The sequence below is a fragment of the Metopolophium dirhodum genome, chromosome 2 (genome assembly GCF_019925205.1).
Source record: "Metopolophium dirhodum isolate CAU chromosome 2, ASM1992520v1, whole genome shotgun sequence".
NCBI classification, from domain to species: Eukaryota; Metazoa; Arthropoda; class Insecta; order Hemiptera; family Aphididae; genus Metopolophium; species Metopolophium dirhodum.
Window position 1 is genome coordinate 16,931,715 of NC_083561.1, and position 26,202 is coordinate 16,957,916.

Below are 26,202 nucleotides of genomic sequence, written 5' to 3' on the forward strand. Positions count from 1 at the left end.
GTGGAATTGTTTATTATTTGAATTGCATTAGTGTCATATCAAATACAAACACCATAATATTATGTTTTGTTAAGAATTAATACGACTGCAAGTTATATTTCAAAACATTATACGTCTGCGAATATTACCTATCCTTATTAAAAAAAAGTAAATATTTATTCTCTGTTACAAATGTGAGTTGTGTTACACAATGATATTACGAGTTATGAAATTGAAAAAAAATAATATATTTTTAATACCTAGGGGTAATACACACGTAAAATAATATAGGAATATATTGTGTATATAAATAATATTATGCTAAAATAATAAAATATATGCAAAATACAAACTGTAGAATGTTATTCCGTGGCAGCATAACGAAATTGGACATAATGATATTATGTATTTTATTAGTATAGTATATATTTCACAAAACAATAGGCTTCAAACTATATGGACATGTACTTACTATAATATGAACTACAAAAACAATATGATAATTATACCTACTTGTATTTTGTATTTTTGTAGCCAGTATCAATGGGTCTCCATATCACAAAACATGTGAAAAAAATGAGTTTAGGTAATTATTATTTTCCTAGGACAAGATAAAATCAAAATATACGTTTTTATTAATAAGAAACATATTATTATACCTAATAGTACTGAAAACAACACATTTTGTTTTATTTAATGCAGTGTATACCTACGATTGATAAATTATAATTGTTTGTCCATCATTGGTACAAGATTAATAAATTATTTCATTACTATTGCAGATGCCTCTAATTACAGAATAAGTATATTATATTTTATAGATACGTCTAATTTATTTTTAAAAAATGGGTATACACTTGATGTACAAGATTTGGAATAATATTATTTTATGACACGTTTCATTAGAACAATCCAAACGTACTATTATTATATCCTGTTTATGAATAGTAATTAGTCCAAGAAGGTTATACGAAAATAAATTGTTACAACTGAGGGGGGAGATGAGCTTTGTAACTTTTTATTTGAGTAAAAGGCCCCAAAGGCTATGAATCATTGAAAGAAACGAGTCTAAAATTTAAACTGAGAAAATTCACATTTCAGCAAAAAAATAAAATACCATCATAAATACATAAAACAAGGGAATAGTGCACAGAATATTATGTATGTACAATGTACATTGTTAAATATAATACATATACGACATATTATTATCATTCATAATAACAAAATATAATATAATATTATTGTTATATATAAACAATAAACTAATATACTCATACACGAGCTAGGTGAGAATGTGAGGAGGTAAAAGAATATAACATAGATAAATTAGATATAAGATATTAACAAATATCTGAATCATATACAAAAATGTATTTTATTTTAAGCAGGCAACGGTTGAATGCATATTGTAAAAAATCAAAAAAGAAGTAGTGATAATAATTGTATATTTTTAAATTTTTTATTGGATGAATAATATACTCGATATAATAATTAAGAATATACCTAATATACCTACTTATGCTATCGTAAAGTAATGTTATGTCATAAGTTATAACAAACATATTTTGGGCATATAATATTCTTATTATTAATGTTCTATGTTGTTTTATATATTTTTTTTCATATAAATTTATTTTATTTTATTGTGTATTATTATAATTATAAGAATATTTAATAATAAATACAATGTTATTGGTTTTAGTAGTACCTATATTATGTGTTATCATATGATATGTTACCATTCATGAGTTCATGACTACCAATTAATTTGGCGGTATGCGTGATTATTGATTATTTTGTTTTATTAAATTATAAAAATATTTATAATTACAATATTTTATTTAAATATTTTACTGAATCGGCATCGTAATTTTAGAACTTTTGTAAAAAAGTAAATCATTTTAATAATAATATAATACGTTAATATATTATTATGATACGCACGTTAAGCAAAATGATAATAATATATATTCGATTATTATACACACCTACGTCTGATTTACACCTATTTATAATTATGAACCTGGCTCATGAATGCAGGTATCGCAGCCCTAGGCCATACTGCAGCGATATATACAATACATTACATATAATATATTATAATATATTGTGCTACAATGCATACGATTCGCATGAAATTAATTGCGACGGGGTAACTCCTTAGATTTAAGGAACGGCTTCCGTGCGTATATATACATCATATACACAGGCGGGAAAGGGTTAAAGGGTGCCTTTGATGTGCGTCGCCGGGCCGCCACTAAGGGCGGCCTCGCACAGCAGTTTATAACACACACACACACACACTTATGCATCCAACACATATATAAATAAATATACACGCCCTGGAAACCCTTAGGGGTATTTCGTAAATTAGTTCCGAGCGCAAACATGGAATTTCTATATTGTTTTTGTCCCGTCACGCTATATATATATAATATATATACATATATTATAACACACACAGTAGACGCACGCAATAAACATAATATATATATTTAAGTACTATATATATACTATATACGCTTGGGTAGTCGTGTATATGAAATGTATGTTGCTCATGATGTATATTATACCTAATATATTTATTTATATATATTATAGTAGTTGGCCGTCACATGCAAACTGCTATGCAGTGTATTAGTGGGTGGTTTTTGCGCGTCGGCGTTTATTCAATTTGCATAGGTAATATATACAAGTGGACGATGGTGTATATATATATGTGTACCTGGTATAAACCAGTATACGGTATAATGTATATGACGTGCTGTTGCAAGTCGTCAAAAAAAAAAGTGAAAAAAAGCTAATAGTATAATTATATTTAAATAATATTTTAATCTGTATTGTACACGCGTAAGGACAATGACGACCACACACGACGTGGACGAAAATTTTTCGAAAAAATTTAGTTTTACGGGCCTGTCCGGGATTTGAACCCGGGACCTCTCGCACCCAAAGCGAGAATCATACCCCTAGACCAACAGGCCGCGGTATGTGAATGTTGTAAATGGTCACACTTTACAGTAGTCAGACTTCTGCAGAATTTCTCCCACTAACACGCGTTACTGGATAAAAGAGAATGCGTGGATAAAAAAAAAATTCGAAAAAAAAATAAAAAAATTTGGTTCTGGGCCTGTCCGGGATTTGAACCCGGGACCTCTCGCACCCAAAGCGAGAATCATACCCCTAGACCAACAGGCCACGGTGAAAGAGAGTCTCGAACGATCGTCGTTTAGTCACAGACGCGCGTGACCGAGGAGTAAACAAAAAAACACGTCTTGTTGTAAAAAGTGAAAACATTTAAAATTGCAAAAAAAAAATTTTTATTTGCAAAAAAAAGTTGATTTTGGGCCTGTCCGGGATTTGAACCCGGGACCTCTCGCACCCAAAGCGAGAATCATACCCCTAGACCAACAGGCCGCGGTGAAAGAGAGTCTCGAACGATCGTCGTTTAGTCACAGACGCGCGTGACCGAAGCAAAAACAAGAAAGAAACACGTTTTATAGTAAAAGTATTGAGTAGTATAATTATTAGCAATGGTAAAAGGTAACGATATAAAAAAAAAAAAAATCGCAAAAAAAAATTTCGGGCCTGTCCGGGATTTGAACCCGGGACCTCTCGCACCCAAAGCGAGAATCATACCCCTAGACCAACAGGCCGCCATGATAGTATCACGTGATTGTTCGTGATTTAATCCGTACGATCGGTTGTTGGCAGCTTTCCATTTCCTTTCACTCGCGAGCGCGGTCTTGGATGAACCGGTTAATCGACAAAAAAAAAAGTAAAAAAAAAAATAGTAACAATCAAAAGTTTGTTGGGCCTGTCCGGGATTTGAACCCGGGACCTCTCGCACCCAAAGCGAGAATCATACCCCTAGACCAACAGGCCGCCGTGTTTAAGACTAAAAAACGTTCACCATTTAGAAAGGCGTGTGTCGAGTGTGTCGACCTACAAACCAGATCGGTCGCGAGTTGAACGTGAAATAAAAAACGTTGGAAAAAAGTGCAAAAAATGATTCGGGCCTGTCCGGGATTTGAACCCGGGACCTCTCGCACCCAAAGCGAGAATCATACCCCTAGACCAACAGGCCGCCATGAATATAAGTGTTGTTCGTACTCTTTTTAAGGTCTATACAAATATACTTTCACGGTTTCAATCTACGTGATCGACCAATTCTTATAATTATCGAGGATCCCCACTCCTGTATCTCCTACGACTATCACTGACGTTGGCCCCGCGTTCACCGCCACTGATGTAGTGACGTCACGTCGCCACTGCTGCTATAACGTCGTTCCATCGAATACGTGAAGGTGATTTTTAGAATATGTTTCTCACTATTATATTTTAATTTTTAATTCTCAATACTAATCATTCTTTTACAACTATGGGTATACATTATACCTAAACCAAGCTTTAGCATCCCCGCGTTTTCTTTTATAATAATGAATTTATTCAAATTTCGTTTTTTTTTTTTTTTGCAGTAATCTCTAATAAGGTTTATTTAAGGACCATATTTTCAAATGCTTGACAATTTTACAACGTTTAAGGAGGGTCCTGTAACGATACGATTTTTTTTACTGCGACATAATATTAGATATGATGCAGCTGATGATTTTTATGAAAACGTTGATGTACCTAACTAAATCAAATTTCGAATTATTAAAATAATAAAATGTATAATATTATTTTACATAGATAATAGTGATGGATTATGACTTATGAGTTATGACCGTGCATTGGTCTTACAAAACTACAAAATAGGTATATGTAATTTGTAATAATATATATATTAACCACGGTCCACGGCTATAATAGATATAGGTACTAATTAATTTAGCCGTGATTTTAATCTAGTTATTAATCATTATTAAACTCCGAAAATGTTTAAAACATTTGTTTATAGATAAATATTGATAAGTAATTAGTAATTACTGTATAATATTTACAAATCATCATTAGTCATTACTCATTACTAGGGCCCGGAAGTTTATGCACTAAAAACTACCGAAATATGCATGCACTTATGCGCTTAAAAATCGTGATATATGCGCTTAAATATGCCCTTATTTTTTTTAAATTTATAAATATAAGGAAAAAAAACATTATTATACTACTACGATTTTTATTCAAATTTCTTTGACAGGTAATTAAAAATATTATTAATTAATAATTAATATACATTTTTAAATATTGCAATTCACAATCAACGACTTTGATAAATTTTCAAATTTAAATGACCGCCGGTTATCTGCCAACATATTTTTGTATACCGAAAAGCTCCGCTCCACGTCAACCGAAGAAATTGGTGCGTATTTGAAATATAGTAGATCATCACAAGAAATATCTTCAGGTAAATTATCCATTGTGATTTCTTCTCCCAGCATAACTTTTGAAATTTTGGTTAGTATTTTGAAGCCCAGATTCTTCGCAATAACTTCTTCAAATTTTTTATAAATTGTAATGCCTTTGGAACATTTTATTGTATTTAATTTATTTTCTACATTCTCCACTGTTTTTATTGCGTCAGTTAAAAGAGTTCCCTGAGTTTCTAAACATGTAATAGCCGTAGTTAGAAATCCATAATTTGTATAAATAAAAGCTAAATTAGATTCTAAATCTGCTTCTGACATAATTTTTTTAACTTTTCCAATGGCTAGCGCATCATGTTCACCGAATTCAGTAACGTAATTTTTACTAATAACGGTAACTGATGTTTTTACTTTCGGCATTTTAACACAAGTTAATCTAAAAAGGCGGACACTCAATATTCACTCGCGGAACTACGGAAGACGTCAAACAATACCAACGAGAAATAACGAACTGACTGCATTCTATAATCGTGTTATTGTAATAATCCCAATAACAGAAAATATCAGCACTTTTCTAAAAATAAATATATTTAATTGAAAATATATTGTGGAATACCCGTTATCGGGCCGCCGCCGTGCGCCGCGCCACCAATACAACTATAAATAATTTGGTATTGTTTTATTTTTTTATCAATAGGACATTCAGAAGTAATTTATTTTGTGAATTACAAAACATTTGACTCTAATATGCAGTTAATATCAAAAAAGTTATAAAATATGCGAATAAATAAAAAAACCACAAAATATGCAATTATATGCAAAATAAAATTTTGTATTTGGATTTGTTTAAGTATAATTCAAATTTGTAGCTGATCTAGCAATTTTTTAGTCCATTCAGTAAAAACATGCAAATGCATGAACTTCCGGGCCCTACTCATTACCAATAGGTATAAGTGTATAACTCCCATAATATCTTCAAAACTTATTATGGTCTATAAGAACCATTATTCTTAGTAGGTACCTAGTTACTACCTAGTTAGAGCCTATACGTATAGTTAAATAACTCAATAACTACTATTTCAATTAAGACATATCAACATTTAAGAAAAATCATTTACCTACTTAAAAATTAATAAGGAAGAGGGGTGATAATAATTTAAAAAATAAATTCTCTCTCCACAGCTCGGGCACTCTTTAAATTATGTATAGGTAAAAAATCTAAGTATTTGAAAATAAAACCATTAAGTTTAAACTTAAAAATCTTAAAAATCAGAATTTGAATAATTCATTATTAAATAAAATAAAAAATGGAAGTGACCATGCTTTGTGAATCACTCTGTATAACATATTTATATATTATAATGTATATAGACTACAGAGCTATATAATATAATATAATATAATTTATTTTCTAAGACCCCAAAATCTTATATTTTTTACCATTAAATTTTTCAATATTTAGTTGAATTTATAATTTCATTTAATTAATATTAAATATTAAAATATTATATAATATGTATAAGCTGCATGCGATTTTCTTAATGTGATAAACTCGTATCTAATGTTTTTTTTTCAAATTCAATTCAAATGTTTTATGAATTTGTTATGAAAACTACGTTTTTCTTTCAGGAACTATTCGATCCTGTCTGTTTCCACTTTCTATACGTTATTTGCAGAGAGTTTATAGTCAGCGTGGAACGGTAGGTCATAGGGTTGATCCTGCTGAAAATTTTAGTTAGATCGTGCTATGGTTTTATTTTTTAAAATAAATTTTTTATTTTGATTTAGTTACATATTCGAATAAAACGGTAAATGACCTATATGTTTTTGTTCATTACTTCATTACCGCAACAATCATTGTCAACTCATTAGATCCAGTTGAACCATATCTAATGAACTATTATTTTTTTGAAGGTTAGATCTTCAATATTTCAATTCATTAAAATACAAAATTACGGTTAGGTATAAGGTTTAATATTAAACCAAATTACACCATATACCTAATATAGTATTAATCATTATATTTTCCAATATTATGTTAGATACCTATTACATATTAGGTATACTAACTTTCTAAATTAGTGACAGAAAAATATTCAGTAAAATAAAATAATAAGAGTTGGGTATCTATTAATTGTACTTTTTTATAACATAATATGGTATAATAGATTAATATCTATGTATTATAAAATATGCCGTGCCGGCACAATAGATTTCGGGGCCCGGTGGGAATTTTGTGGTGCCCCATATTTATTTTATTTTCGAACGGACTAACTTATTTTTGTATAATTTTATAACTTTAGGGTTTTGTAAGAAATTTAAATTTGTATTTATAAACTAATAAAATAACTAGTTCTAATTTACCTACATAGGTACAAACAATATACCACATGATACAGACATATACGATATATTTAGTATAGTTTTTGTAAGTATAATTGCCTGTGAAAAAAAAATATTACTGCAGGCTATCAAGTATCAGTCTTGTTTTTAAAATTCAGATAAGAATGATTTTAATGATTCTAACATAGACAATAATGTTGTCCATGGATAAATGTGAAATTTGGTTCGATACATAATAACATTTATTTTTTTAATATTAACTTTGGAGTAGGTAAAGAGACGCGCTTAACATATCTAATTGTAAAGTGTATTATTATGTGCGCTACATTATGCGTGTATCACTATCGGAGACATACGGACGTATAATCAAGTCAAGATATTAAAATATTGTACACATATTCCGTAATCCATGGTCTAAAATATTTATTTTATGTTGGTAATTCAAATAGACAATAGTAAATATCTGACGAAGCGATGTATGTTGAAGTTGAACAAAATAATAATATATAAATATAACTGCTCTATGTTTGTCACTAACACGTCGAGTGTCTCGCAGTAAGTTACGTGAGTTGCCCTTTGACCTTTTGTAGGCTGTATCAAGATTATTTTCGTAGTTCATTACAAAAGAGTATTATAATTTTTGTTAATAATAATTATTAAATATTATTAAATATTATTATTATATTATTATTTTATTATTTAATTATTAAATGACGAAAGCAAAATAATATTATTATACTATTTATGCTATGTTATAGGCCAGTGGTTTTCAAACAGGGTGCCGCGATCATTCAGTAAGTGTGCCGTGGTCTCATGAAAAAATATGTCAACTATACGCTCAAGAATAAAATTATAAAAATTTGTTATCATTTGCCCATCAAGCACAAATTTCTTATTAAATGTATATAATATAATTATAATTCAAAACAATTTTGTTCATTTAATTATTTAGTGGAATAAAAAAAGTTCAGTGCCGTGAAAATTGTTCAAGGTGTGCTGTGTTTAATAAAAGTTTGAAAACCGCTGTTATAGACTATAGGCTGTAGCTATATTATGTACCATCATCGGTCATTGTCGACGATAAACAATTTTTCAAGTACTTACGTGATACCATTGGGCATTGATTATAAATACTAGTATACTCTATTCAGAATTAAGAGCACGCCAGGCGGCTACGGTAAAAACTGGTTTTGCAACGTAAATCGTTTACTATTTACTACCTATAAGTAATTTTAACCGATACTTAACCGGCCGAATTTCGCCGGTAATAAAATCTGTTATCAGTCCGGTTAACGTAAACTGACAGTTTACCGGACATTGTAATAACGGCCCTAAGAGTTATTTGATACTATATTACTAAAATAATTATCTACGTCATAAACATCTAAAATAATTTCAATTGTATTATTCTATTTTTGGTATTAAATCACAAAAAATAAAACAAATATATTTATTTTACTTATACTAGAAGCTTAGGAGGTAGGAAAAATACCAGGTATTTGGATATTTGAAATTTGTTCAAAATAATAATATTTATAAAATCTATAAATTTAATAATTTTAACGATATTTATCAATGGATCACCAGACACCAATATAATATTATATTTGAGTAGTTAATACAATTATTGAGTATATTATTATGCTTCATAAATAAAAACATACTATATCTTTAATTATGAAAATAATCGACACACAAGAAAAAATATTCGTATACCTATGTAAAACAAAGTTTTAATTAAAAAGTTATGAAATATATATTGAGATCAATGAGAAAATAGATATATTTAATATTTATACGAATATATTTTAAACAAATATGATGCAAACAGCAAACAGCGAAATTATGAGGTAAATTTTAAATTTATTTATTAATACTTAAATTGCAAACGGCATTTTAACTATGCATTTTGTATGGTTTCTCGTGTAAGGCATCAAATCTGTTTCAGTTATACTTTCTAATTAAATCGTATAAATCCAACCCTAAAAACAATACATTTAATATTCACGGAGGTTTTCTGTAAATTATACGTTTATAGCCTTATAATAGTACCTACATTATATTATGTAGGTAATTATGTAAATCTGATTAAAAGTACCTATATATAGTGAATCTTAAAATATTAATTTTTTATTTTTATACAGTATTTAATTCGTGTATCTGACGTTCATACAAATTAAGCTTGAGAACTTAAACTATCGACTTTAGACTTATATATAATTATCATATTTTGTCAGCTTTAAAAAATGTTTGTAACAATTTATTTAAAAAATTGATTTCCTATGCCAATTTATAGCTCGAATATATAATTATATAGTATATAATATTAATTATTTATGTAACATAATATTATACACATGCACGTCTAATAAAATAATACTAAGCACCTACACTTATATAATTTATCAATCGCAGCAACTAAAAATTCAACATACGCCGTTGAAAGAAATATTTGCCGTGATAACGTTATCCTTACGCATATAATATTAATAAATTGTTATATTAAACTTTACTATTAATTGCATCGTGGAAATTATTAATATTTATATATAAAAAAAATTAATATAGGTACCTATAAAGTTCGATAAAAATTTTAGCCCATCGTTTTTCAGTACAGTTAATCATATTATTGTACATTGGGTAGGTATATACTTACTGTTAGTATTCCATTATGGCGTGGTGATGTATAATACAATATAATTATTGATGATATATTTGGACAAGCCGCCACCGATTGTGGGCGGAGGAATAACTGAGAGGTCAAGGGTTGGCGAGGGCGAAACTTCCCCCAAAACGGGATGAACTACTGCGTGTGCGCGGCGCATATACGAGTGTGTTATGACGCGCGTGCCCCAAACTGGTTTGGGGCGTTTTACGGTAAAAATAACAAAATAATATAATAAAATAACAACAATCACATTATTATATATACGTCTTCGGGCGTATATGCCACAATAATAACAAAAATATAATATTCTATGTTAGAGTACTCACCCGCGGTATGAGTGCAGTTTTGCGCGCGCGTTCCGTGTGTCCTCCACCGTCGACTAGTAATATTTAAATATGAGCTCTTCTGTGGTGCGTTTAACCCTTTCGGCGGTGTTTTTTGAACCACGTCGATCTAAATTTGCCTTTTTTTCCTCTCTCTCACTCTCTCACTCACACTCTATTTCACACTGTGTCCCCTCGACCCCCGTCACACGACACCCGTTCGCGGCGCCCTCCTATACCCTATATATTATATTGTATATATTATAATATTATATACACGCGCCTCGCTACCGGTTCCCCGCGAGAAGGCACGTCGAATGCCGAACACAGCCTCCCAGGACCGAGGAGCGCATAAATTTGCATACCCTTTTTATTATTATTAAACATAGGTAGGCACGCATATTATATTATATTATTATTATTATACTACGCGTGTAATGTTATGTAGGTAGGTACTGTCGTCGTTATAATATACGGGTGCACCTGGATCGACGAACCCACACTCGCATATTATACAATATAATATATTATAATATATATTACCGATTCGTCGAAATCGGCGCTTCCGAGCTTATAATATAGCTATATCATAATATACATTATTAATACCTAAAACTGTGCTGTGTATTATACTATTAAAATATAATATTATGCGAACGACACGAAAACATATATATTATATTATTATTACTGCATATCAATGTTTATACCTATATGGCTATATAATATGTATCATAAGACAAGTTAGTTGCATTACGATTATGTATATAATGTGTAAGTACAGCGTACAACGGCTTTATGATTTATCATGGTGTCGTAGCGTATTGAGTAAAATAATGTTATTGTAGCCTGGGCTTGTTTTGTGTATATAATGATATAATATTTTATATATTATGTAGGTAAATAAATAATTGTGGTCTAAGTAATTTTTATTCATACGTAAATTGTGTTGAGGAATATTTTGGAAAATCAATATTTTCCTTCCATTTTTCAGACATAGGGCTGGCAATATAATTTTATACATATAATTTTATATGGTTTAAAATATTGGTTGTACGGTTTATGTTTTTATGATTAAAAATGTATTATTATTTATTAAAAATAAGTAAATAAGTAACTAGTGAAAAATTGTATAAACATACTATAATTCCCGCTCAACGAGTATAAACAAATATAATATACATTAAATGTATTTTGTTTGCATTTCATTCCTTTTTTCTTATTTATAATTTATTTTTTTTTTCTAACATTTTTATACTTTTTATACCTCGACTTTTCAAACTAATGTACAAGAATGTTAGATGACTCGTGCTATATAACACGACATACTAGTACACACAATATACATTTGCAGTATTTCACATTTCTAATTGCATAAAAAAAACATTAATTTAATGGTTCATTAAAGATAAATAATGGACCAATAATGGCCATTTTTTCATGTTTAAGGAATCATTAGCTCACTATTGATTCATTAAATTGTTAGTGATTGAATAATCATTTTTTTATATGTTTAACGATTTTTGCCAAAATGTTTTTTATTATTTTGACTACAATAATACACCAATAAAATAAAAAATAAAAAATAAATTAAGTGTTGTGATGTCCTTTAATCGAAAGTTGAAGTATAAACAAAATTATAATTGTAATTATTATAGTTCTATTGTAGACGTAGTACTGTATAACAAATGCATAAGAATTCTGCATAATTGAGATAGATTCAAACTTATGATAATGAAGATTAGGTTTAAATAGTACTACGGTTACATAGGTGAACAATTCGAAACGTTTTGACCTATCGGCAATTAAAGGTGAAAATATGTGTTAAAGAAAAACCAGAAAACAGCTGTTATATTCTTATTACGTACAGTTGCCGTAAAAAATGCAACGTCTGGAATGTTTTTAATCTGTTGTTTTTGTTTTTGTTTTCTTCTTTCGTTTTCGTTTTCTTTTTTTTTTTTAATCGACGATAAATATTTATGGCACTTGTTGCATGCAAATTAAATCCAGACACCGCTGGCTGAGGGAGGGATGGATAAATTACTTCTTTTAACAGCAATAACAAAGAAGGCGGCAGCGGCGTCGGCGTCGCGGTGGGGTGAGGAGCGAGGTGCAATAGAATAATAATAATAATAAAAAAAAAAGTAAGAAACTTTTCCTCGTGGCGAGGGTAGTTAAAACATTTGGCCTTGAGGGAAATATGAGTCAAGGTCATAATTAAAATAAAAAGAACGCAGAAAAGTTCAACACTCCCCTTACCGACGTCGCGCTCGGTCTTTAGTGCAGTGGCACGCGATAAAAAAAAACACTACGAGTAATAATAATAAACACAAAAGCACTCCTCCTTTCGTCTCCATCCACCGTTCGTTAAATGATTATGTTTCGCACATTTTTTAAGATTTATTTTCTTTACACCCTTGACCTGAATTGAAAGACTCGAGTATTTTATATACACTGCTCTTTGCCGGTATTTCGTGAAACACTGAGTCCCACGAGTCACTATCGATGGATTATTATATATAAATTATATACTAATATAGGTACAACCAAACTTGCAGATGGTAACTGCGTTGTTTAAATTACAGAAAAAATTGACGAAAGAGTATTTCTGGTAGTCACAGATTTTATTACTGGACTGCAATAGCTACAGTGTTTCACAATAAATGTGATGGATGTAATAATATAATTTAATTTTTAAACTGTTTATATTATCAAAAAATATTATTATTACGGAATTTCACTTTATAGTACTCGATCAAAAAACAATTGTACAGCCTATTTTATACTTTCTTCGCGTAGGTACCTAGTATACGTGTATGCTGCATAATTAATTTATTAGATCAACTTGTTTGAATAATAATATGTTATATTAATATAACGATTCCGTGTCAAAAGAACGTAACAAATATTTTGTACCTATATAATGAAATGTACAATGTACATATTACTAGGTATGTAATATTTTTTTGTATGATAAGTAGATTTTATTATTATAGAAGTCCACGACAATCAAGGTGATGAACATGAACTATTTAATAATAACCATATTCTTATACACTGTGTCCCGTAAAGAGTATACCTTAAGTTATGAAAAAAACCCGGTCTAACTTATTTATTTTTTTAGTTAAGGGCATTTCAACTTTTTTTTGAACAAAACCTACTGCACTTTTGCTGATGTATCTTCAAAACTTTTCAACTTTCTACCGTATTTTTTTATGCTATTTTATTGTGCTATCAACTAAAATACTCAATCAAACAAGAAATTAACAAATTATATTAATTGGTAAATTAAAAAAGTAAAAATTGTCATTTTAAAAAGGAAATCACGTACAGTTCCAAATACCGTCTTATTGACAATGAGATTAAATGAGACAGATGTGCTCATGTTTCACAAAGAGGTAACATTTACGAAAAAAAAATGTTTAAAGTATTCTAAGTATTATTCTGTAGAATAATAAAATAAAAATAAAACGGTAGTATGGGGCACACATTGTATAATATCAATAAATAATATTTCAAGAAACTTTCCAATATTGTTCACCGGACCACAATAAATTAATACGTTTTATTTATTATATAATATTATCTCAACGTATCCACAGTTTTAACTATATTATGAGTGTAAACGTAGAGCGTGCAAAACCAAAATTTTTAATTTTTTGAACATATTAAAATATTTGTTATAGTTTAATTTGGTACATTTAATAAACGCATAGTAGTAGATATAATTAGGTTTTAATTATAATATTTCGGATGATTTTACTATGGAAATACATAATAATACGCCTTTCAATATTGAACTATTTCGAGTTATATATTTTTGTATTATAAATGTATGTACAAGTCAGACACCTAAAGTGATGTAAAACTAATACAGCTATTATAAGTAAACTCTCCCGTTGCAGAATTCTCGCTAAGTCTTCCGTAGTTAATACAATAACATTGATTATAAAATCAATGATAATAATAATAATAATAATAATAATAATAATAATACATACCTACTAGTACATTACTGCAATCGAAGGATAAAATAATATATAATGACAAAGATTTCCTGATTTGTGCGGTAGTCATAATAATAATAATATTGTTGGGTAATAAACAAATTATAGATGACGCCAGACGATGATATTATATAGGTGAATTATTATGCATATTAATGATAATAGTAATATAATAATAATGCGAATAATATATAATATTTGCCCTCGGGAATTTACCATAGTTTGTAACTTTAAAAAGGGTTGTGTAATATAATTTTCCGAGGCACAAATTGGCACAAACGTATTATAGGTAATATTATTTCGTTCTTGGCATCATATTGATATTAACAATAATAATAATTGTTGCGGGTACTTATACCCGCTTGTTTCTTTGACAACGAACACGTTTTTTAATATACGCAACCACCACCTTATATATTATTATGTATATTATAATATAGGATGCCTTAAAACCTTTTGTGGCTGTACAATGTATACAATATTATATTATAGTTCTGTCTCTAGCACGACGACGACACAGCTGTACCAGCACACCGACAATATGATATAATATTCCGCCGGCTTTCTCAGATTAAAATTCTCTCCTCGATCTGAATCGACAGTACCTATATGTATAATATATTATACATCTACGACACACACATGCGTATACGGTACACGAATTATCCCTTCCGGGTCCCCGCGGACCGCGTGACAGGTATACCGCGGTGGTTATATAGGTATATAATATGTAATATACCATTATGAATGTACCTACGTATACGCAAATCGGTAGGTACCTATGCGCATAATATTTGAATATAAACTATTATGTGCGCGGGGTCTTGTTAATTCCAGGTGGCCCGGACAGCAGCATCAAAGGGTTACAATAGTATATACGTGGCGAGTAAAATGTATAATATATATTCACAAAAGAAAATCGTTGCCGATCGATTGACGGCGGCGGCGGCGGCGACGGTGGTATAATGCGATTGATTATTACTGAAGGTACCTTCTATTTTATCGTAGGTATACGTGCAGTTATAGTATTGCAGTATTATACACTGCAGGTGAGATCTACTGAGATTTGCATTTCCCACGGTGACTGTTATAGCGGATCTCATAATATAATATTATGATACGATCGTGCGTATTATTTTTGCAACCACGTACCGGGTAAGCATACTGCATTATTTGTATATCGTCGCTTTGACAATATATACATATCATATTCATATTATTGTATACTATACAGGTACCCGTGAAAATTCGTTTGTACCGGGCCCGCGTGTGGCGTATGTCTTATCGGTCTTCTCAAGCTCGAACGTAGTAGGACTACGATTAAAATATATAGGTAATAGAATACGAAGTAAAATATAATAAAATATAATTATTTTTGTTGAGAGGAATTTGCATTTTTATTATATTATAATTAAAAGGTATTGTTCATAAATGCCCGTACAGCAGTTTTAAATTGTATTAAATAAAAATATTGACAGTCGATTATTTTATAACAAATTACACCTACTAACCTAACACCTAATTATTAGGTTTTTATCATTTGTTACCCACCGTGGGTATATGATATCTAATTATTAAGATAGACGCAGTGATAGAACAGGCATGGACAATGTTTATGTTTTGGGTCAGTGTACCAATTGCGTTTGTATTCAAATTTGCCTGGTTGTAATGGCTGGTTATAATATATTTTATAACAGTATCGGGAATCTTATGAATTAAGAATTTATTAAATCAGTGTGTTATTATTGCCAAAAAATTTAAATGTGAATTATAATTTAACTGCTATAACTTTAGTTTTAAATAATTGACGACCAAAAAGTAACTTGTTAAATGTGAAGAAAAAAATTATTTGTTTATATTGTATTATGTATTATATTGTATTAATATACTCGCAAAAAAATCAGTTAGTGTATGTATTCATTTATTATATGATTATAATTTATAACTAACTAATACATTTTCCTTAGGCATTGTAAAATGTTTTGAGGGAAATTGGTCTATCGACCTTAAAATGTATAGAGCACAATTAGTATATGAAAAGATCATTTTAAGCGCAATTGGTAAACTGCCGATCAACAGAACAACTATCCAACTTCGTGAATACTAATTTTATAATAATGACTAACGGTTAAAAAAAATTTAGTTATAAAATCACACGAACTTGAATAAAACTATAACTATATTATTTTGTTGAAAATATTTTGTAGTCATAATATGAATCACTATATTCCTTATAAATAATCAGTCAGTAAGTATAATATAAAATTATAAAAGTTTTGTTTAATTAATTTCCAATGAATCGCGTTGTGGTTTACCTGCACCATTATAATGACAACATTTTTTACATGCAATTTATTGTTTCGATTGCAAAATAATAAAATAATAATATCTCGAGAACGGAGACAAAAACTGTATCTCTCGCGTTTCTGGGACATTCTACTACGCACTTGTAATAAAAAATTATGAACATTTAGTGAATACCGAATAGTCGCTGCGAAATAAAACGTCTATTCAATGCCGAAAATGTAAAAATATGTATGTGACTTTCCGTTGTACCTTAAAGCTAAAATGTTTTACAGCTGTAGGAGCCCACATATATATAATAATATGTAGGTACGTATAATATCACTAAATGTGTACGCAAACCGTTGCAGGAATGACTTTTTTTTAAAGTTTTTTAAGTGCGCGTCGCGCGGGTAATAAAAAAATGTGTCAAACATTAATAATGACAGCGTATTATATTATACAATTGATATTACGTTGAGTAATATAATATTAAATTAATTTTGACGCCTGCAGTGTCGCAGGCTGATGAAAACGACTTTTATAAAAGACTACCGGGTGAAATATATATATATATATATATCAATAATACGAGTAATAAATGAAAATAATAATAAAAATTCGTCGTTGTATTTATATTTCTGTGTGAATGTACAGGTAATATAATGGTTGCGCACAGCATACAGAACTACACGATATTATAAAAACTGATATTTACTATTATACAGGAAAATATAATATAATATAATATATTACGGATTTAACAGACTAGCGTGCGTTTAAGGTGTTCGCTGCAATAAAATATTAACTATTAAGTTTTTGTTCAGTTATTTTGCAGGAATTTTGAATATACATGATACATAATATAATATAATATAATATTATATTATAATAATATTTGTATTCTAAACGCCCAATTAAAAAATCGATACATACTCGTATAATATATTGTAAGAGTATATAAAATTGGACCGACAGATATTATCAATTTAGGCTGTGTTGCATAACAATTAGGGTAACAGTGTACTTAAATATTATACTTGAACAATAAACATCACATCAATAATAGTGTCACTATAGTGAGCCCTCAAATATTATGCGAAATCACTGTTATCTATGTTATATTATATACCTTGTCATCTCGATTGCGGCGAATTAAACGAATTATACGAATTATACTCGCGCGTGTTATCTACTAATTGTATGTCAAATCTCATATTATCACATCTTTAATGTTAACTACATGTGGATCGAGTTTTAAAATAATAATGCTTGTTTTGTATTAGAGCTTACGTGTAGAAAGAACATTTTTCCAATTAAAACATTTTACATATAGTCGGTACAGGTGTATTTCATATGGCCCGTAAAATCACTTATCAAACTTGCTTTGGTGGAAACGGCCGGGAATCATACCTTTCGTTTTTGTCGCAAATGGTCAATAATATTTTTGGTGAAACAGCCCATGAATAATTTACGTCATGCGTATTGTACACGTAATATATTATTATTATGTTGTGTTTTTACTTTTTAGACAACATTGAAATGATTAAAAATACTAACGAGTACACGCGAGACATGCCGGCGAGTGACGTGCGTCCAAGTCTCGGCACACCCTCTTAGTCACTCATAATATTATAATATACAGGTATTATACGACTGCACCCAACGCCTAACCTGCAGCTGTATAGCGGCGGCGGCGGGGTGGGCTCGCGGATATAATGTGTGTGTATATAGGGGAGGTCACGTTGCACGTATACGTTCCGTACTTACACGCACGCACACGCACACGCACACGCACACGTAATAATATATTATGTTTGGGCGGCGGCGGCGGCGGCGAGATAAAGTGAGACCGAGAGCGAGCGAAACAATATGATCGATTTTCGCCCGTTGTCCTCTCTGCCGCGCTCGAGGCGTGCGTGTGCGTGTGTGCGTGTTGTGATGTGGTGCGTGGTGTCCTCCCTCTCGCACGCCGCCGCTGCCCGACCTCCGAACACCCACCAGACACCGCGGCCGCGTTCAATTCGCCCGGGCGGCCATCTTGTTTCGGGGGTGGACGACGGTGTGCGCGCGCCCAGCACACACGCATGCACCACATTCGCGTCACGTGTGCCACCGACGACGACGAAACCGCTCGCGCGGGTGAGGCCGTGGCCGGCCGTCCGCGCCCGCACCGCAATTGTCCGCTGAGGACTACGCTCGCGGTGCGGTCCGCAATGGCGCAGCATATTATTATCGGTGCGTTCGGAAGAATATCCGAATAATAATTGCTTGAAAGTTTTATACTTTACTCTAACTTACTAATATCAAAAATTAAACGTATCCAAAAACCCTGTTTTGCGGGTACTCGTATATAAAGCTGCAAACGAAGTATAGGAGCATCCCTTGAACGACTATAGCTGCTATGAGTATTGATATTGTGAATCACCTGTAAAAAATAGAAGAAAGTTCAATGACGTACTTATTGGCTCTATTCGAGTTACTTAATAATTCTCAAATTGACTGTCCTGCAGAGCGATTGAGTCAACTAATACCCTTCAATATGCTTTGTCGAATACTCATCGCAGTGTATCGCAATGCAAACATTTTACGCATCTATACTTACCGCCAAAATTACAGTAATTTGGCTACGATTAACTGTAGAATGCGCTAATTACAGACAATTCAATAACAATTTTAAATGATGACCCAACTAGGTTAAAATCCTTGCTCTAAATCGTGAAGAGACAAATAATAAATTGTATTTTTAATTGTTATAAATTAATCAATTATGTAGGTACATTAAATAATATTATTATAGCTAACAAGTATTATATTGTTAGTACTGTTTGTAGTACTATGGTATATTACCAATAAATAAATATAATTTTGGCTTCCACAAAATATGTCTCATACTTTTTTACAATCGAAATTTTATTCTCGTCACTTTGTCATATTATGCTATATTATATTATATTAAATGTTATTATATTTTCATATCACAAAACGGTGCTAGTATTTCCGATTTAACCAGGAAGAATACGCCGCGGAACACTCCTTCTTATATATTATATTAACATTTCATCGTGTTTTTATTTTAGATAATGCAAGTGCTATGGACCATGGAGTAAAATTCGGAGAAATATCGACAGTCCACCTTGGTTGGCTAACAATGCACAGTCGAACGTACATATATAGTCCTGCGAGCGAATACCAATACTATAAGCTATATATATTCTCGCTCCGCTGCAAAATGATTTTCGAAAGTTTCACGTTCCTGCAGGGATTTATAATATAATATAATATTATTATTTTCCTTGTTGACGTGTCCTGACGCCCTTTCCCTATCGGCCCCCTCCCTCACATTGACGTCAACCCCCCGTCGTTTTTACTCCTTCTCAACCCCTCCATCTCACTGTTCGTATAGTAGATCTTTGTATACCTACCCTGCATCGCGTGACGGTCGTGGTAATGTATTTTCTTTATGTCAACGTCGCTCTATTCGGAGGGAGCGCGTAAGATCGGAGGGAGCGCATAGGATCGTAGCTATATATACAGCAGATTCGGGGAGAATCATCGAATAAGAGTATACCTATATATAAACTTACCACGGGTATGATTTATATGCATACATATATATAATTCTACTCACCCCATCGGCCTAGCCCAATCATTCCGCCCCCATAAATTGTGTTTTTCCGTGCACTTGTTTCGAATTTTTCGTTTCATATACAAACATCTATAGTGTTGGTTATGCTGCAGTGATATTATTTTGTGTCGTCTTACGCGTCACAATATAACATATGTTATACATATATTATATATATAAATGTCGATGCATTAGTATATAAGTATATTATTATATATTATAATCATAGTTTTCGTTATGAGTTCCCGTGCCATATATTATAATATATTCATGTTAAATTATGAAAATTAAAAACGTACTAACAGTTTGTTGTATAAAATAAATTATAAAATGTCATTGACATATGCAATACAAACAACCCCTTATTATACCAAATTGTCAGGAAAAAAAAGTGAGAACATTGTTCACCGTATAACATAACATTTCCTAGGAAAACGAGCACATTTCAAAAGTCATCTACCTACATACTTTTGCTGAATATAATTATGTGTTTGTGGTAAATAATTATGTTTCAATAAAGTTTATATGCGTGACGAGATAAGTATATATATATGACTATGTTAATATATAGCCATACATAGGTATTTATTATATTTATAACCTATCAGTACGAACGAATCCATTCTTTGGAAAAGCGTTCGCGACAGATTCAAAGGCTTGACGATGACGACGCCAGGAAATGATACCGTTATTGGATTTCAGAAGATAAATGGCGTCGCGAGACTGAATGACACTCGTGTGGTCGTATTATATATAGTGAGTTTCCTATAAAACACTTTATATATATTATTATTAGTACGGGTAATATCCTATTCCCGTGCACTTTCCACAGCAATCCGTCGTGTAAGTGCGCGATGGTTTTTGTCAGAGGAAATGTCTTTTGTTCAGAATAGAGAGATTTTAGGAGATGATATTGCGCCCGTATATTATGCGGAAGATCTTGTACATAGTATAGGCGTATTACCTATATATAATATTATTATACTCTTGCACCTATTGAAATATAATATAGAAACCGCTAAACGTGATCTAAGTCCTAAAATGAAAATATTATGACGTTTACATCATAACTCGAATGACGGCTGCGAGTCGTTAATATACCACCGCACGATTAATAGGACGATATTTTTGCCGATATTATGATAAAAATTAAAAATGTAATATTTTACATTATAATATTAAGCTACAGACATAATATTTTATCAGTAGCCAAATGACGAGCAGCTGTACGCGCTACACAATCGTATATTATTATTTTTATACTTCCAGAATTGCAGTTCTTCTTTCATTTGACATTTAAAATTGAAAATATCGTAAATCACCGTGAACGTTCAATTATAACATATACAAACAACAGACTTGGAAGTAATTCTGTAAAAATATAGTTGTGGACACTTAACTCCGCAGTAAATTTGAGTACTACTACAACTATATTATTACAATATTAATTTTAAAGTATTTTACAATCCACTTTTTCACAAACTATATTATAATATCTATATAGAGTTTTTTTCACCTAACGTTTTAAATTTTAAATCATAAATCACAACAAAGGTCTAATAATTTGTAATATATACACTCGAACGCGTACGATCTATTATGGATGTTTATTAGTTTGAATGTCCATAACAACTTTATTATAATATTACTTTGCAGTATATTATAACCCTGTAACAAACTATACATAGGTATGCGTATGATATGACAGTAAATAATATAGCAAAATTATTTATCGCATCCAACTTTATTACAATACACACGTCGTATAGTGTGTATATTTCTTTCTGTAGCACTCCTATATCATTCGTAAGTTGAATTTAAAAACTATTTTTTTGTTTCTGAAATCAAGAACCGGTTTGTAGATGGATAGTTAGGTACTAATACATGCTAATTTTTAAAATACATTTTTATAGCATTTGGTACCTATACATAATATTATATTATTTAGTGATCGATAAAAGATAATATACATATAAAAATATAATTTATAATTTATACCCAAAAAGATGCATATAGTGTTAAATTATAAAGTATGATCAATTTGTAAATACTTAAACACGAAAACTGTTATGAAATTGTTATGAGAATCATGATGTATTACAGTGTTGTAAATTTCTTTAATTCCAACAATTTAACTATATTTTAAATTGTTTTTTAAACAATTTAATTACCTATATAACTTACTAAATAAGTATATAACATAAGTAATATTTGTTTATTTGTAATATTGAATTTTTATTTATTTCTGTAGTCTTAATTTTAAAACAAAAACAAAATTTTTAATTCTGTAACTCCAATTCTTACAAAATAATGAGATAAATTGTAAACAACTTGATTAACGTTAAAGTATAACGAATCAATACAATATTTGTCCTATAAAAACGATCAAATTAACATAATAATAATATTACCTATATTATTATCCATATACTCGTCACTTACTGGAGGTCAAAATTATACGTTATGAAAATAGGTCGATACTCGATACTCGAAATTTAAATAATACCATATTTATAAGTTTATAAAGTTATAACAATGGTACCCCATGCCAACAGTTTCAAGTTTTCAAAACCAATTTAAACAGTTTATAACCATATAATTATACCTATAGTTAATATACCAATGAGATATTCAATTTTAAGTATTTTTTTATTAATAATTTAATGATTGTAGTTAATTTTAAAACTTTTTGTTAATTAAATAATTTGTTTTGATCAAATAACATATTCTGTATTCTACAATCATAAACATACATTTAAAATAAAAAACAATTTTTTTTAATCATCAAATTTATAACAAGGCAAGTTAAAATTATTTTCTAATAACTACGGTTTTAGTTGAAAACTTGTCATTAACCACCATAAAAGTTTATTTAAATTTAAAAAAATTTACAAATGTACCAAGTACCTATTATATTATCGTTTAAGTTAAATAACGTTATATCGATTAAGATATAACTGAATGCTGTAGATGATACAATTTAAATATTTTATTCAACGCTCAAATACATTATTGAGTACTTACCTAATTTATTACTAAATAGTAAATTTATATTATTGTGTACGTAAAATAATATATTATAATATTATACTGTAGATAGGTATACTATTTTCTATTGCGATAAGTGTTTTTGCTGACAACATTCAAAAGTTTTAAGAGTTTTTGTAATAATCGTTTTGACTCATTGTACAATTAAGGCTGTACGCCTGTACAGTATATAACTTAAAGTTATTAAAAAATTAAAATGTAAAAATATTACTTCAGCTGAGGTTTATTATAATTTATAATGAACAACTTGAATTTACTACAAACACATTTAACACAAAATATAAGAATTACCGAGTTTTTCTCGCAAAACTTAAGTATCTTATTGTTCCGCGGTAATTTAATTTTAGTATAATATTGAATTTCCTATTAAACTATAGGTACCTTATTATAATATTATAATTTAACATGAAGCTGCGAGTAAACGCATATTTTTAAACCGAGGGTGTTGTGAGCTTTACATTCAGTTTTTTAAGGACGCATAATCATTGTGCTGCAGTAAATACGTATGTAGTAAATATATATATTTACACGCTACAGTTGTATAATATATTAATATGCGAGGAAAACTTTTGTTTTTCATGCCTCGCGTTCAAGAAAACCGAAAAAAAGAAAATTAAAAAATACAGTGCAATAAATATTTATGGCCCCTAATGAAAAGCATGCAAATTTAAGTGTATCTCTTCTTTTTTTTTGCATATATTTTCAGACCACGCAGTGTTGATTCAGACATGGATTTAAACACAAAACTATGTTTTTATTGTAGATACCTAGGTTATTAAGGTTAATATTATAATATTATAATACTATCATGGCGTTGTCAGTTTTGGTTTGATTTATAATAATTATATTAATATTATGATGTACTCAGTTTGTGATCATCTCTCTTCGACCATATTATATTACAATAATATTAATAACGAATATTGTCTGATGACGATCATTTTACGCTGCTTAATACTTCAGGTACATTCTGTATAATATATGATTCCGAATTCTAATTATAAATTTATATGTGATAACACTTGATTTTTTAGTTAGTTTAATTTCTGTTAAGTAATTACTTCAGAGAATTTCGACACACCTACTGCAGTAAATAAAAAATCTATTTATAACAACTCTGGAAGCACTGCCTCGTGGCAGAGAAGTGTACAGATCACATTATATTACAAAATATAAGTTACACAAAAATATATTATATTTAATCTGTACCTGGTGTGCAATTTCGTTCCTATTTCGTTAGTCTTTGACTTAACCTATTTGATTTTTGTATCTCTAAAGAAACGAAATTCGTTCAGTAAATTCATTATTATTTGGAATTTGTTTTATATTTTGATATAATTCTTTATACGTTGTGTTAGTAAATCACTATATTTAGTATTTAGTATTTTTTCATCATTATATTGTTTCATTTTTTTTTCAAAACAAACGATATCCAGCCTTGTAGTCAATGCTAAAATAGTTAAATACTTATAAAAATACATTTAATTTCACTTGTCGTACGTGTAATGTGCACTATTCTCTTAGCGCGGTAAATAAACAAGTGACAGTGCCTGGTAAATGGTTCAACGTAATATCCAACCCAAACATGTCTGACTGTACGGTTGCCTGATACACATGGAATCGGGCATAAATAAATTGTTTAAAATCTGTGGTCACAAATGTTGAATGCTATAGCTATAATATTATTATTATTATTATTTACCTAACTAACATATGTTATACTATTCAATAAGAGTTAGTATGAAAAAAATAATATTTTTGAAACACTATAATGTAATAAGTATTTTACGATATTAACAACATCAATAATAATAATAATCATTAAACCATCGATGTTTATAACAATTAACAAGACAAAATTAAATGTTTGGTTTTAAAATTTATTTGTATTTTTTACAATAGAATTTTTAAAACGCGGTCCATTTTAAGATTCTTAAAAGATTTCTCTTGATAATAATGCAGTAATACATTATGCATAATAGGCAATACAACAATGTGCGGTTCTGCAGAAAAATCAATATTTTAATACAATTCACGTATTAATTGTATTAGTATTACCGATCGTAATTTAATAATAATGTTATTGTACACGCTTTAAACCTATAATATAACATGTTCCTACGTGTCTATGAGGTTATCTCAAGACAGCTTACCCGCAGGTATGTTCCGTCGATAATAATATCAAACGCATAATATCATTACTCATTATAATATAATAGTAATATGACATTGTCATTTGCAGCTACAGCACGGCTTTGAAAATCGCATACAAATAAGGAGTAATTGTATAGGCAATTCTCGGGCAGACGTGTCACATTAATGGTCTATACGAGTCTATGCGTGGTATACATAATATTATAATTATTAATTTAATATCACATAATAATATAATTGGGCACCATATTGTTATTATTGTTATGGAATAATGCGATTATTTTGCGACGAACGTATTAACTCTGCCGATGGGTTTTTTTTTATTTTCTCCCAGTTTGTAATTCGCAGCGAAGTATAAATGTATAATACGCGTACGCCCGCGCGTGGCACGGTTGTAATTATGTTCTACTCCGATGGCCTTAATAATCTCTAGTAACCGCCTTTATTGCGCGCGATATGC

At 30.1% G+C, this 26,202-nt stretch overlaps 1 long non-coding RNA gene and 6 other non-coding genes across 7 annotated transcripts in view; all 7 read right to left on the reverse strand.

Moving 5' to 3' along the window:
- LOC132939120 (uncharacterized) overlaps positions 1 to 10,856 on the reverse strand; it is a 55,887-nt gene extending 45,031 nt beyond the window's left edge. The window contains exon 1 of the long non-coding RNA XR_009663956.1: positions 10,626 to 10,856. This is a non-coding gene — a long non-coding RNA (uncharacterized LOC132939120). The remainder of the gene's footprint in view (positions 1 to 10,625) is intronic.
- On the reverse strand, positions 2,895 to 2,966 carry Trnap-ugg (transfer RNA proline (anticodon UGG)). Its single transcript has one exon. It is a non-coding gene; the product is annotated as a tRNA-Pro (tRNA).
- On the reverse strand, positions 3,109 to 3,180 carry Trnap-ugg (transfer RNA proline (anticodon UGG)). The gene has a single exon. It is a non-coding gene; the product is annotated as a tRNA-Pro (tRNA).
- Positions 3,328 to 3,399, reverse strand: Trnap-ugg (transfer RNA proline (anticodon UGG)). Its single transcript has one exon. It is a non-coding gene; the product is annotated as a tRNA-Pro (tRNA).
- Trnap-ugg (transfer RNA proline (anticodon UGG)) lies at positions 3,567 to 3,638 on the reverse strand. The gene has a single exon. It is a non-coding gene; the product is annotated as a tRNA-Pro (tRNA).
- On the reverse strand, positions 3,796 to 3,867 carry Trnap-ugg (transfer RNA proline (anticodon UGG)). The gene has a single exon. It is a non-coding gene; the product is annotated as a tRNA-Pro (tRNA).
- On the reverse strand, positions 3,998 to 4,069 carry Trnap-ugg (transfer RNA proline (anticodon UGG)). Its single transcript has one exon. It is a non-coding gene; the product is annotated as a tRNA-Pro (tRNA).
- Positions 10,857 to 26,202: the final 15,346 nt, after the last annotated feature.